This window comes from Leptodactylus fuscus, chromosome 5 (assembly GCF_031893055.1).
Source record: "Leptodactylus fuscus isolate aLepFus1 chromosome 5, aLepFus1.hap2, whole genome shotgun sequence".
In the NCBI taxonomy this organism is placed as follows: domain Eukaryota; kingdom Metazoa; phylum Chordata; class Amphibia; order Anura; family Leptodactylidae; genus Leptodactylus; species Leptodactylus fuscus.
In genome coordinates, this window is record NC_134269.1 from 181,569,034 (window position 1) to 181,582,855 (window position 13,822).

Consider the following 13,822-nt stretch of genomic DNA (forward strand, 5'->3'; position numbering starts at 1 on the left):
CAGGAGTGGGGAGGAGTCACTGATCTCTTATTGATGATCTATTTTGATGATAGAATATCAATAAAAATGAGATGGAAAACTCCTTAAGGGGGCATTCACACGGAGTAACGCCGGGCGTGTATCACAGCCGTACACGCCGGCGTTACGGCAGACTACCGAACACTTCCCATTCACTTCAATGGGAGCGCTCGTAACAGCGGCGTTTACGAGCGCTCCCATTGAAGTGAATGGGAAGTGTTCGGCAGTCTGCCGTAACGCCGGCGTGTATGGCTGTGATACACGCCCGGCATTACTCCGTGTGAGTGCCCCCTAAAGGGGTATTCCCATAAACATAATCATATCTATATTTCAACTACTTATATTTTTGCAAATATAAGTAGTTAGAAATTCTGAAGAATTTTAAAGATTTTCTCTAATTATCTAAGTGGTGACAGTCTGTTGTCTAGATTGGTTACCAATGGATACGACTGTGAATGCAGAAACTTTCTATGGTCTGGAACTTGCAAAAACCTAGCCATGATTTTCTTATTGTAGCTGGGTTATCGGGCAGGGACACTACATGTATGAGAACATATCACGGCCACATCAAGGAAATCTTGGCTCATTTTTTGACCTAGGAAAGGTTCTGCATACATGGACGTATCCACCGGCAACCGATCAAGACAACAGACTGTGACTACAAGATATTTCGAGAAAATCTTTAAAACTATGTAAATTTTTAACTGACTTATATTTGCAAAAAATGGTTTACTTTAATTATCTACAAATTTAAAAATTGTTATATTTGTGGGAATACCCCTTTAAGGCTAAGGCCACACGTGGTGTAAACACCACAGACAAAATGCAGTATTTTACAGTTCCTGCAAAGTGGATGGGATTCTAGCGAATCCCACCCACATATTGCGGAAAAATATTTCCAAAACCGTTGTGAAAACGCTGGTTTCCTTATAGGTATAACAGAAGCAGAAAGTCCGCAGTCCTGGTTATGGGAAGTGGGCCCATAGAATCAATGCCACTGGTGGGCAATAGACATTATATGGAACATTATACTGTGTAGAGGGGCCGCAATTGGACATTATACTCTGTGAAAGTTCCATTCTGAACAGGCTTTGCCATGGATGACCAAAGAAGTTAATTATTCCTGCTCAGAGTCATATCCAGAGGTTGTTTTTTTCAAAACAGATGCATGAGTGCTACCAGCATTGCTGCAAAGGTTAAATGGGTAGGTGGACAGCTTGTCAGTGACCAGACCATACGCTGCACACTGCATCAAATTAGTCTGCATGGCTGTCGTCCTAGAATTAAGCCTCTTCTAAAGATGATGCAAAAGAAAGCCTGCAAACAGTTTGCAAAGCACAGCAGACTAAGGGCATAGATTACTGGAACCATTTCCTGTGATCTGATGAGACCAAGATACAGTCCTATGAAAAAGTTTGGGCACCCCTATTAATCTTAATCATTTTTTGTTCTAAATATTTTGGTGTTTGCAACAGCCATTTCAGGTTGATATATCTAATAACTGATGGACACAGTAATATTTCAGGATTGAAATGAGGTTTATTGTACTAACAGAAAATGTACAATATGCATTAAACCAAAATTTGACCGGTGCAAAAGTATGGGCACCCTTATCATTTTATTGATTTGAATTCCCCTAACTACTTTTTACTGACTTACTGAAGCACAAAATTGGTTTTGTAACCTCAGTGAGCTTTGACCTTCATAACCAGATGTATCCAATCATAAGAAAAGGTATTTAAGGTGGCCAATTGCAAGTTGTTCTCCTATTTGAATCTCCTCTGAAGAGTGGCATCATGGGCTACTCAAAACAACTCTCAAATGATCTGAAAACAAAGATTGTTCAACATAGTTGTTCAGGGGAAGGATACAAAAAGTTGTCTCAGAGATTTAACCTGTCAGTTTCCACTGTGAGGAACATAGTAAGGAAATGGAAGACCACAGGGACAGTTCTTGTTAAGCCCAGAAGTGGCAGGCCAAGAAAAATATCAGAAAGGCAGAGAAGAAGAATGGTGAGAACAGTCAAGGACAATCCACAGACCACCTCCAAACAGCTGCAGCATCATCTTGCTGCAGATGGTGTCACTGTGCATCGGTCAACTATACAGCGCACTTTGCACAAATAGAAGCTGTATGGGAGAGTGATGAGAAAGAAGCCGTTTCTGCACGTACGCCACAAATAGAGTTGCCTGAGGTATGAAAAAGCACATTTGGACAAGGCAGCTTCATTTTGGAAACAAAAATTGAGTTGTTTGGTTATAAAAAAAGGCGTTATGCATGGCGTCCAAAAAGAAACAGCATTCCAAGAAAAACACATGCTACCCACTGTAAAATTTGGTGGAGGTTCCATCATGCTTTGGGGCTGTGTGGCCAATGCCGGCATCGGGAATCTTGTTAAAGTTGAGGGTCGCATGGATTCCACTCAGTATCAGCAGATTCTTGAGAATAATGTTCAAGAATCAGTGACGAAGTTGAAGTTACGCCGGGGATGGATATTTCAGCAAGACAATGATCCAAAACACCGCTCCAAATCCTCAGGCATTCATGCAGAGGAACAATTACAATGTTCTGGAATGGCCATCCCAGTCCCCAGACCTGAATATCATTGAACATCTGTGGGATGATTTGAAGCGGGCTGTCCATGCTCGGCGACCATCTAACTTAACTGAACTTGAATTGTTTGTCCAAAATACCTTTATCCAGGATCCAGGAACTGATTAAAATCTACAGGAAGCGACTAGAGGCTGTTATCTTTGCAAAAGGAGGATCTACTAAATATTAATGTCACTTTTCTGTTGAGGTGCCCATACTTTTGCACCGGTCAAATTTTGGTTTAATGCATATTGCACATTTTCTGTTAGTACAATAAACCTCATTTCAATCCTGAAATATTACTGTGTCCATCAGTTATTAGATATATCAAACTGAAATGGCTGTTGCAAACACCAAAATATTTAGAACAAAAAATGATTAAGATTAATAGGGGTGCCCAAACTTTTTCATAGGACTGTAAACTTATTTGGTTCAAATGCATCAATCGTGTATGGCGGCAACCAGTTGAACAGTACAAAGACGTGTGTCTTGCCTACAGTCATGCATGGTGGTGGTGGGAGTGTCATGTTTTTGGGCTGCTTGAGTGCTGCCAACTGTGGGGAACTACAGTTCATTGAGGGAACCATGAACATGAACCATGAATTTGAAGCATGAATATTTCATGAATATAAACCATGAATTTATTTTTGTGTGTACTGCTTCCCATCACTTGTCACTTGATTCCTTTGCCCTTTTTGTGTATAAGTAGGCTTGCCGTCAGAAATTGTGTCATACCATGCCTGATGAAGAGACCTAGCAGTCTCGAAAAATTGTAATCTGTCATAATTTTTGTTAGCCATTAAAAAGGTATCAGCTACTGAAAACTCAATATTTAAACAAATCTTTCGCCTTTTACTAAAGATTTCCGTGGAGAGGAGCGAAACTGAGTTTTGCAGCAATTTTTGCATGCTCCAGCCTGTTGGGGCTTAAAAAAAAAAAAAAAACCTCAATATTTATATTTCATTCCACTGATAAATATGGCACAAAGATATAATTTTCCTGATACTGAATCAAAGAATGATCCCCTCACTTTGGACACTGGGTCGCGCGACAGTATTCCTACATGATAAAGACCCCAAACACACCTCCAAGATGACCACTGCCTTGCTAAAGAAACTGAGGGTAAAGGTGCTGGAAGATATATATATTGGGGCTCACTAAATTACTGCATTGAGCACTTCCATTATTACACATGAAAGCGTTCATTGCACTGTTAACAATACCAAGCCCTGTTCAAACAACGTAATCTGGCACCAATTTCGCAATTGGAGCAGGAAGTAATTAAGCGGCCATTTTCTTGTGGCCTGTGGGCATGAGCAGTCGGCTCTGCCCGAGGCCCAAGGCCTACAAGTTTGACTGCCTGCGCGGGATGAAGACGCGTGAAGAGGACGTTCCTGAAGAAGATGGGATGGATAGGATCAGGGATCCACGCTCAAAGGTCGTATTAGAAAAATATATAGGTCCAAATGCGCTTAAATTTGTATGAAAGGTTTTTAATAAAATAAAAACAGTAGGCACAACGCGTTTCGGATTACATAAAATCCTTTTTCAAGTGCAAAAAATCACTGTATAGAAAACAAAAACAAAGACACATATAGAAAAAATCAGTTAAAACAATAAAAGTCCCTAGTATATAGAGTATAGTATGGCATCATGCCCTTAATAGATATTGAGTCGGAGGCACGGGCACATGCGCATTTAGTGGATCCGGACGCCGCGACTCCAGCGCCCGAGCTCCACGTGTGGCACAGTGCGCATGCGCGTTCTCTTATTTGAGCGCGCGATCTCTTCGTTATAACTAGCGGAGTATCCCTCAGATAGGCATGCATCCCGCCCGATGTGGACCTGGTAAGCAAGTCCCGCACAATGATTGCCACATTGTAACGACAGTATTATGCTTCTATGTGTCACTATTTGTTTGTTGACGCCTGTGAACTCTCCTCTCTGGGAAATCACTTCCATAGAATCCATTATCTCCAGCATTGATTACTATCATTTCCTGCATTGTTTATTATTATCTCCTGTATTGTTTATTATTTCTGAGACCAACACTGGCTCATTCTTTTGGGTTGTAGATATTACCACATAGGATCATCTAGATTGTTATGCTCAGCTGCTATTTTCATGACTCCATTTCATGATCTGGATTGGGTCAATGTCTAAGCAATAATTTCTTTTAATCTGTCTCCATCCAATGACCACCCCATAGTGGGTTATATGATTTGCTGTATGCTCAATACATATCTGATCTCTTACCCTTCTTCAATATGGACTACCAATATATCGGATAAAATACATATGATTTTATGGCTTAAGTTTAGCTTTTGGTTGATGCAATCAGCTTTCTCGACACCCTCTGTTGTTGAATTCAATATCTATTAAGGGCATGATGCCATACTATACCCTATATACTAGGGACTTTTATTGTTTTAACTGATTTTTTCTACATGTGTCTTTGTTTTTGTTTTCTATACAGTGATTTTTTGCACTTGAAAAAGGATTTTATGTAATCCGAAATGTGTTGTGCCTACTGTTTTTATCTTATTAAAAACCTTTCATACAAATTTAAGCGCATTTGGACCTATATATTTTTCTAATACAACCTTTGAGCGCGGATCCCTGATCCTATCCATCCCATCTACTTTTCCCGGTTTTCCGGTGTTTCAAGACAGAACCGCTGCCACTCTTACCTGGCTCATCTTACAATGCGGATACAGGTGTTGTGACTATATCACAACCCCTCCAGGTGAGAGGCTATATTGGTCATCTTTATCTTGTAATATAAGGCTTGATTTCCTTCTAAAAGTGATACTGCACTTAGAGCGCTCGGTGTCTTTGTTTCTTTTTTTGCATGTTCCTGAAGAAGATGGAGGCATCGCTGGAGAGTTCTCTCGCAGCATTGGGGACGCTCCCAGTGCTGTTTGAGTGCTGGGGCCTGCCCCCAATGCTGCAAGAGAACTCATTTACATACCGACAAAAACCTGGATTTCTACCGAACGGCCACGCGGAGAAGATATCTAAAGGTAGGAGAAGAATAGCCTTTCTTAAGGATATTCCTACGTGCCAACCAGAACAAAAAGTGTTTTAATAGTAGAATCCCTTTAATAGGTTGCTGTAGGGAGGGAGGAGTTTAGGAATTGATGTCACTTCCTAATTTATCATCCTAATCCTCTTTCCCTCATCACAAGAACAGGACTAAACATGTCTGCTGTATCAGGAAGTATAATACTGGGGTTTATCACCTCACCCAGGGTCGGACTGGCCCGCCGGAGCACCGGGGCATCCCCCGGTGGGCCCCCGGGCCCCGACTATACTACTAATCATTTTAGCATAGGCAGGGGCCCGATCGGGCCCCTAACCACCCCATTGATGATCGGGCCCCTGCCTATGCTAAAATGATTTCAATCGGGCCCCTGCCCATGTCAGAGGAGGATTAGGGGAGGCGCTTAGGGCGCCTCCTCTAATCCTAAGAACCAGCGCAAGGAGAGCTGTGTATCATCACGCCGCCTACGCTGATACACAGACGTCTGAGAGAAGAGCATGCGGCAGCAGCGGGAGCAGCAGCGCGCGATCGGACGGTAAGTATAATAACTTTTTTTTTGTTTTATAATAGGCCGCTGCCTGCTGGAGTATCTACCAGCAGGCAGCAGCCTATTTACCAACCCGGACCTGCTCACTGCCACCCCCGCTTCCCCTTGTACTTTAGGCCGCGGCGGGCGGTAGTGAATAGGCCCGGGCCAGGCCGCGATCCCACTGCCGCTAATATTATACTCAGGGGTCTTTTCAGAGAACATAATAAACAGTGTTACTCACCTCTCCGGGATCCGGTGTTACTCCTAGCTGGCATCGGGGCTATATGGTAATGCCCAGACGTCACGTGGTCTGGAATATTACCATAAAGGCCCGAAGCCTGTTCTAGCAGTAACATATAGGCCCGAAGCCTGTGGTAGTAGTAATAACCTGTTACTGCGAGCACAGGCTTTGGGCCTATATGTTACTGCTAGTACAGGCTTTGGGCCTATATGGTAATATCCCAGACCACGTGACGTCTGACACATTACCATATAGGCCCAAAGCCTGCTAGGAGTAAAATCGGATCCCAGCGAGGTGAGTAACAGTGTTTATTATGTTCTCTCATCTCCCCTGGGGCTCCGATTATTATACTCAGGGTCTGAAAAGACCCCCGAGTATAATAATAGTTCATGGGTGTGCAACTGTGGGGCATAATAGAGCTTGAAAGGTCCACTGTGGCCCCTGTAACCTCTATTATGCCCTACAGTGGCCCCCCTGCAACCTCTATTATGCCCCACAGTCTATTGTGCCACTGTGGGGCATAATATAGGCTGCAGGGATATATAATATATATATTATATATATATATATATATATATATATATATATATATATATATATATATATGGGTTGGATGTGTGGAGAAGTGAGGAGTCAAAGATGTCTTGTGTTTCAAACTTTACAGAGTCAAGTCACAGCTGGAAGAAGTGGTCATGGCGGTCCAAAGGGAAGAGACGGGAAATGTGGGAAGACGTCTCCTGTGAGTATTACTGCACAAAATATCACATTGCATTGTATTTATTGTAATGTTGTGATTTATTGTAATGGTACTGCTAGCACCCCCAATCCCCCCGCTGTCTGAGGTGGACAATTGAAAGATGCCCCCAAATCTTTCAATTACTACAACTCCCAGCAGCTCCAGATGCCCTGGAACTGTTGAGAGTTGTAGTCCACCCACCCCATAGATGATGTCCCACTCTATTGTTATGCTGGTGCCCTTTTCTAGAGCTCCAGCATAACAATATCCAAGTTTCAGAAACGCTGAGGACTTAGGATATGTTCACACATCAGTATGCCATCCGTCCGTTTGATTTCAGTTTGACACTTCAAAACGGACTGATACACATACTGATCTGTACTCTGTTTACAATTGCTACTTTTAATCCCCTTATCTGTCCTCTAGGGGTCGGAGAGCGTTTGCTATCAGCATAAAAAGGTGTCAGTATACAATCAGTATGTGCATCAGTCCGTTTTGAAGTATCAAACTGAATTCAAACGGACGGATGGCATACTGATGTGTGAACATACCCTTATCTGCCTGACAATGCCTGAAAATGGCTGACACCTGGCGGACTTCATTATGTTAATGAGGTCTGCCACTGTCTGTGTGTAACCGCCATTTTGATAGTCCACCTCTCCGTCATTCTGGTCCCATTGTGGACCTGTATGACGGAGAGCTTGCCGCTGTTGTGAACCTAGCATAAGGCTATGGCTACACTATAACTTCCGTCATGCAACCAAAGATGTGTCGCCCTGTGATTCTTTCACTCATGTTAGTGAATGGAGTCACATTGCAACCTGAGGGACCCAATGCGACTCCATTCACTAATGTGAAAGAGTCCCAAAGGGACACTGCGATCTTTGGTTGCATGAAGGAAGTAGTAGTGTAGCCATAGCTGTTTTGCACACTGTATTGAGCGTGAAAATGCACTTTAAACGTGTATAATGGCAAAAACTGGACGGGCGATATTACATATGGCAGTAGGGTGGGACCCTGGAAATAATCCCACTGGTGGGCCCTAGGCACCCCAGTCCGACCCTGTCCTCACCCAGCACTGTTTTATTCACATTACACATCACTACTAGTTTAGTGTCGCCTTTCCACATCATATATGCTACAGTGAAACCACATACCTGTGTGTATATATGGCAGCCCTCAGTCACTTGTTATATGCTATCCTGCTGATGCTTCCTATAAAATGTCCGCCCTTACCTCATGTAGCTATTTTATTTTCCATTTGGAAGTTCATGTATTACTTAAAATGGTGAAGGGTATAAACTGTGCATGGGGACCCTTATCTAGATGTCTTTCCATAGTTTTCTGGAAATATATATTATATCTAGATTTTATTTCTAGCTCTGAAATTTGTACATGGTGTGCTCAGCACATGTTGGGATGTGGGTGGTATAGTCCAGGTTCATTAATGCACCAAGCTCTGTAGGATACACAGTTTTGTATAATTTTCTACCCATGTGTGTATGGTGATGTACTGATCGCCATGTTGTAGGCTGACCTCTAAGTTTTCACCACATGTAGCTAACTGTACCAGACAAATAATGGACTGGATTATTGCATTTCTTATTTTTTATGTGTAGTGTGTGACTTGTTACTATTACATCATATATTACAGCAGCCACCATTCCTGACTATGACATAATATGTGATGGGTTATCTCTCAGTGGTGTCCTATAATAGTATAATTGACAGCTGCTTAAAGGGATTCTATCATTAAAATGACATTTTTTGTCCCTAACACATAGGAATAGCCTTAAGAAAGGCTATTTTTCTCTTACCTTCAGATGTCTTCTCCGTGCTGCCGTTTGATAGAAATCCTGGTTTTCTTCGGTATGCAAATGAGCTTTCTCGCAGCACTGGGGGCGGTCCCCAGCACTCAAACAGCACTGGGGGCGTCCCCAATGCTGCAGGAGAAATCTCCAGTGACGCCTCTATCTTCTTCTGGAATGCCCTCTCCCTGTGTCTTCTTCCGTCCTGGGTTTCAATCTTCTAGGCCTTGGGCAGAGCTGACTGTGCATGCCTACAGGCCACAAGAAAATGGCCGCTTACACCAGCTTACTGTGTAAGTGGCCACAAGAAAATGGCTGCTTACACAGCTTACTGTATAAGCGGTCATTTTTTTTGTTTGAGGTACCGAACCCAACAGTTTCATATGCACATTCACCGAACCCTTCTTTAGTGATAAATCATATAGTGATATGATTTATTTCCAAATTCAAGACACAGGTATATGTTTTTTTTACTGGTACACAGAATGAACCATGCATATGTCCTAGGGTTTCATCGAACCCTGGTTAAGAACCACTGGCCTAGAATATTTAAACCCAGGACAGAAGAAATCACAGGGAGAGGACGTTCCAGAAGAAGATAGCGGCGGCACTGTAGAGTTCTCTCGCAGCATTGGGGATGCCCCCAGTGCTGTTTCAGCACTGGGGACCACCCCCAGTACTGCGAGAGAATACATTTGCATACCGAAGAAAAAACGGGATTTCTACCGAACAGCAGCGCGGAGAAGACATCTAAAGGTATGAGAAGAATAGTCTTTCTTAAGGCTATTCCTACGTGTTAGGGACAAAAAATGTGATTTTCAGTGGTGAGACAGGATTGGGCGATTCATAAGAAATCACAATAAAATTCATATGTAATTATTACATTTATACATTTACCTATACTTTATTAGCCCCTCCACTACCTGGCTTACCGGTTTTAAGGGCTATAACATTTTTATAATTTGGTTTATTTAACTAAATTTTGATTGTTTTCCTGTGACACATAGGGCTTTGTTTTTACGTTATTTTTATTTTTCCATGTATTTTTCTTTTTTTAACCGGGTAAATAAACAAAAGAGGAGTAATTTTTTTATTTATTTTTTTTTATAGCACCAAGTGCTACTAAAATACTGTTTAAAATTGTTTCCCCTCTCCATTACAGTAATTTTAATTTTGTATTATGTCTTCAGGGGTAGGTCTAGAACCTATGATGTGGGTGTGATATTAAGTTCGCAAAAACACCCCACAAACAGTGGATATATCACCACCAAAACATAGTTATTACTTTCCAAATATATCACCAACTAAAACGGGAAAAGTATAAATAGTGGAACGTTTCTTTATTTAAGGTATATAACCTGTGTTATAATAAAAACTATTAAAACCACAAAAAATCAGCACTTGATTATTAGGGGAAAAAATTATTTTTGTTTGTCCAGCTGTTCTCCATTGGCTGTAACCTGTGGAGCAACCACCTTGGTACACCAAAGTGCACCTACATATAACAAAACAAAATCCCCTAAGGGCATGTACAGGGCTAGGTACTCCTGCCCACCTATTACCACCCTCCAATATCACTACTACGAGTCAGGTGTAGGGCTCCGCTGTTACCAATTTCTCCCTCATATGTACATGTCCCTACCTATGCACTGACATTGGTCATACACCCATAAATATCTGGTACACTAGGTGTGTACTGAGTTTATACTCCCTGGAGACCTGTTGAGGGTTAATTTAATTACCAGCAGATTAACTCCCCGCTCCACCGAGGTGTGTGCCTGACGAGGATTGAGGTGTCAGCACTCCATCAATGCTCAACCTCAGATGCCGATATGCAGAGTATCAGCTGGTATATCCTCCTATTATGAGCTATTTGCTCCTCTATTTACAGGATCCCCCAGGCGCTGTCTAGCAGGTAATAGAGATGAGCGAACACTAAAATGTTCGAGGTTCGAAATTCGATTCGAACAGCCGCTCAATGTTCGTGTGTTCGAATGGGTTTCGAACCCCATTATAGTCTATGGGGAACAGATACTCGTTAAGGGGGAAACCCAAATCCGTGTCTGGAGGGTCACCAAGTCCACTATGACACCCCAGGAAATGATGCCAACACCTCTGGAATGACACTGGGACAGCAGGGGAAGCATGTCTGGGGGCATCTAACACACCAAAGACCCTCTATTACCCCAACATCACAGCCTAACAACTACACACTTTACACACTCAATACCACATCTCTGACAGTAGGAAAACACCTTGAAACATGTGTATTTGGCACTTGCAGTGAGGAGAGCTTGTCACCAGCAGTGAATTTGGCCCTTGTAGTAAGTTGAGGTTGGCACCAACATTTGTTTTGAAAATCAGGGTGGATTGAGCCTCTAACCAGCAGAGTTTGGGCAAATTCATGGTGGAGGGAGCCTCTAAAAACCCCAGTTTGGACCAATTCATGGTGGAGGGAGCCTCTAAAAACCCCAGTTTGGACCAATTCATGGTGGAGGGAGCCTCTAACCAGCCCAGTGTGGGCAAATTCATGGTGGAGGGAGCCTCTAAAAAACCCAGTTTGGACCAATTCATGGTGGAGGGAGCCTCTAACCAGCCCAGTTTGGGCAAATTCATGGTGGAGGGAGCCTCTAACCAGCCCAGTTTGGGCAAATTCATGGTGGAGGGAGCCTCTAAAAAACCCAGTTTGGACCAATTCATGGTGGAGGGAGCCTCTAACCAGCCCAGTTTGGGCAAATTCATGGTGGAGGGAGCCTCTAAACAGCCCAGTTTGGACCAATTAATGGTGGAGGGAGCATCTAACCAGCCCAGTTTGGACCAATTAATGGTGGAGGGAGCCTCTAACCAGCCCAGTTTGGACCAATTAATGGTGGAGGGAGCCTCTAACCAGCCCAGTTTGGACCAATTAATGGTGGAGGGAGCCTCTAACCACCCCAGTTTGGACCAATTCATGGTGGAGGGAGCCTCTAAACAGCCAAGTTTGGACCAATTCATGGTGGAGGGAGCCTCTAAAAACCCCAGTTTGGACCAATTCATGGTGGAGGGAGCCTCTAACCAGCCCAGTTTGGGCAAATTCATGGTGGAGGGAGCCTCTAAACAGCCCAGTTTGGGCAAATTCATGGTGGAGGGAGCCTCTAACCAGCCCAGTTTGGACCAATTAATGGTGGAGGGAGCCGCTAAACAGCCCAGTTTGGGCAAATTCATGGTGGAGGGAGCCTCTAAACAGCCCAGTTTGGACCAATTCATGGTGGAGGGAGCCTCTAAAAAACCCAGTTTGGACCAATTCATGGTGGAGGGAGCCTCTAAACAGCCCAGTTTGGGCAAATTCATGGTGGAGGGAGCCTCTAACCAGCCCAGTTTGGACCAATTAATGGTGGAGGGAGCCTCTAAACAGCCAAGTTTTGGGAAATTCATGGTGGAGGGAGCCTCTAACCAGCCCAGTTTGGACCAATTCATGGTGGAGGGAGCCTCTAAACAGCCCAGTTTGGGCAAATTCATGGTGGAGGGAGCCTCTAAAAAACCCAGTTTGGACCAATTCATAGTGGAGGGAGCCTCTAACCAGCCCAGTTTGGACCAATTAATGGTGGAGGGAGCCTCTAAACAGCCAAGTTTGGACCAATTCATGGTGGAGGGAGCCTCTAAAAACCCCAGTTTGGACCAATTCATGGTGGAGGGAGCCTCTAACCAGCCCAGTTTGGGCAAATTCATGGTGGAGGGAGCCTCTAAACAGCCCAGTTTGGGCAAATTCATGGTGGAGGGAGCCTTTAACCAGCCCAGTTTGGACCAATTAATGGTGGAGGGAGCCGCTAAACAGCCCAGTTTGGACCAATTCATGGTGGAGGGAGCCTCTAAAAACCCCAGTTTGGACCAATTCATGGTGGAGGGAGCCTCTAAAAAACCCAGTTTGGACCAATTCATGGTGGAGGGAGCCTCTAACCAGCCCAGTTTGGACCAATTCATGGTGGAGGGAGCCTCTAACCAGCCCAGTTTGGACCAATTAATGGTGGAGGGAGCCTCTAACCAGCCCAGTTTGGACCAATTAATGGTGGAGGGAGCCTCTAACCAGCCCAGTTTGGACCAATTAATGGTGGAGGGAGCCTCTAACCACCCCAGTTTGGACCAATTCATGGTGGAGGGAGCCTCTAAACAGCCAAGTTTGGACCAATTCATGGTGGAGGGAGCCTCTAAAAACCCCAGTTTGGACCAATTCATGGTGGAGGGAGCCTCTAACCAGCCCAGTTTGGGCAAATTCATGGTGGAGGGAGCCTCTAAACAGCCCAGTTTGGGCAAATTCATGGTGGAGGGAGCCTCTAACCAGCCCAGTTTGGACCAATTAATGGTGGAGGGAGCCGCTAAACAGCCCAGTTTGGGCAAATTCATGGTGGAGGGAGCCTCTAAACAGCCAAGTTTGAACCAATTCATGGTGGAGGGAGCCTCTTAAAAACCCAGTTTGGACCAATTCATGGTGGAGGGAGCCTCTAAACAGCCCAGTTTGGGCAAATTCATGGTGGAGGGAGCCTCTAACCAGCCCAGTTTGGACCAATTAATGGTGGAGGGAGCCTCTAACCAGCCCAGTTTGGACCAATTAATGGTGGAGGGAGCCTCTAACCAGCCCAGTTTGGACCAATTAATGGTGGAGGGAGCCTCTAACCACCCCAGTTTGGACCAATTCATGGTGGAGGGAGCCTCTAAACAGCCAAGTTTGGACCAATTCATGGTGGAGGGAGCCTCTAAAAACCCCAGTTTGGACCAATTCATGGTGGAGGGAGCCTCTAACCAGCCCAGTTTGGGCAAATTCATGGTGGAGGGAGCCTCTAAACAGCCCAGTTTGGGCAAATTCATGGTGGAGGGAGCC

General features: G+C 44.0%; 1 pseudogene; it reads left to right on the plus strand.

The window, feature by feature from the left end:
* Positions 1–3,431: 3,431 nt before the first annotated feature.
* Positions 3,432–3,537, plus strand: LOC142205351 (U5 spliceosomal RNA; annotated as a pseudogene).
* Positions 3,538–13,822: the final 10,285 nt, after the last annotated feature.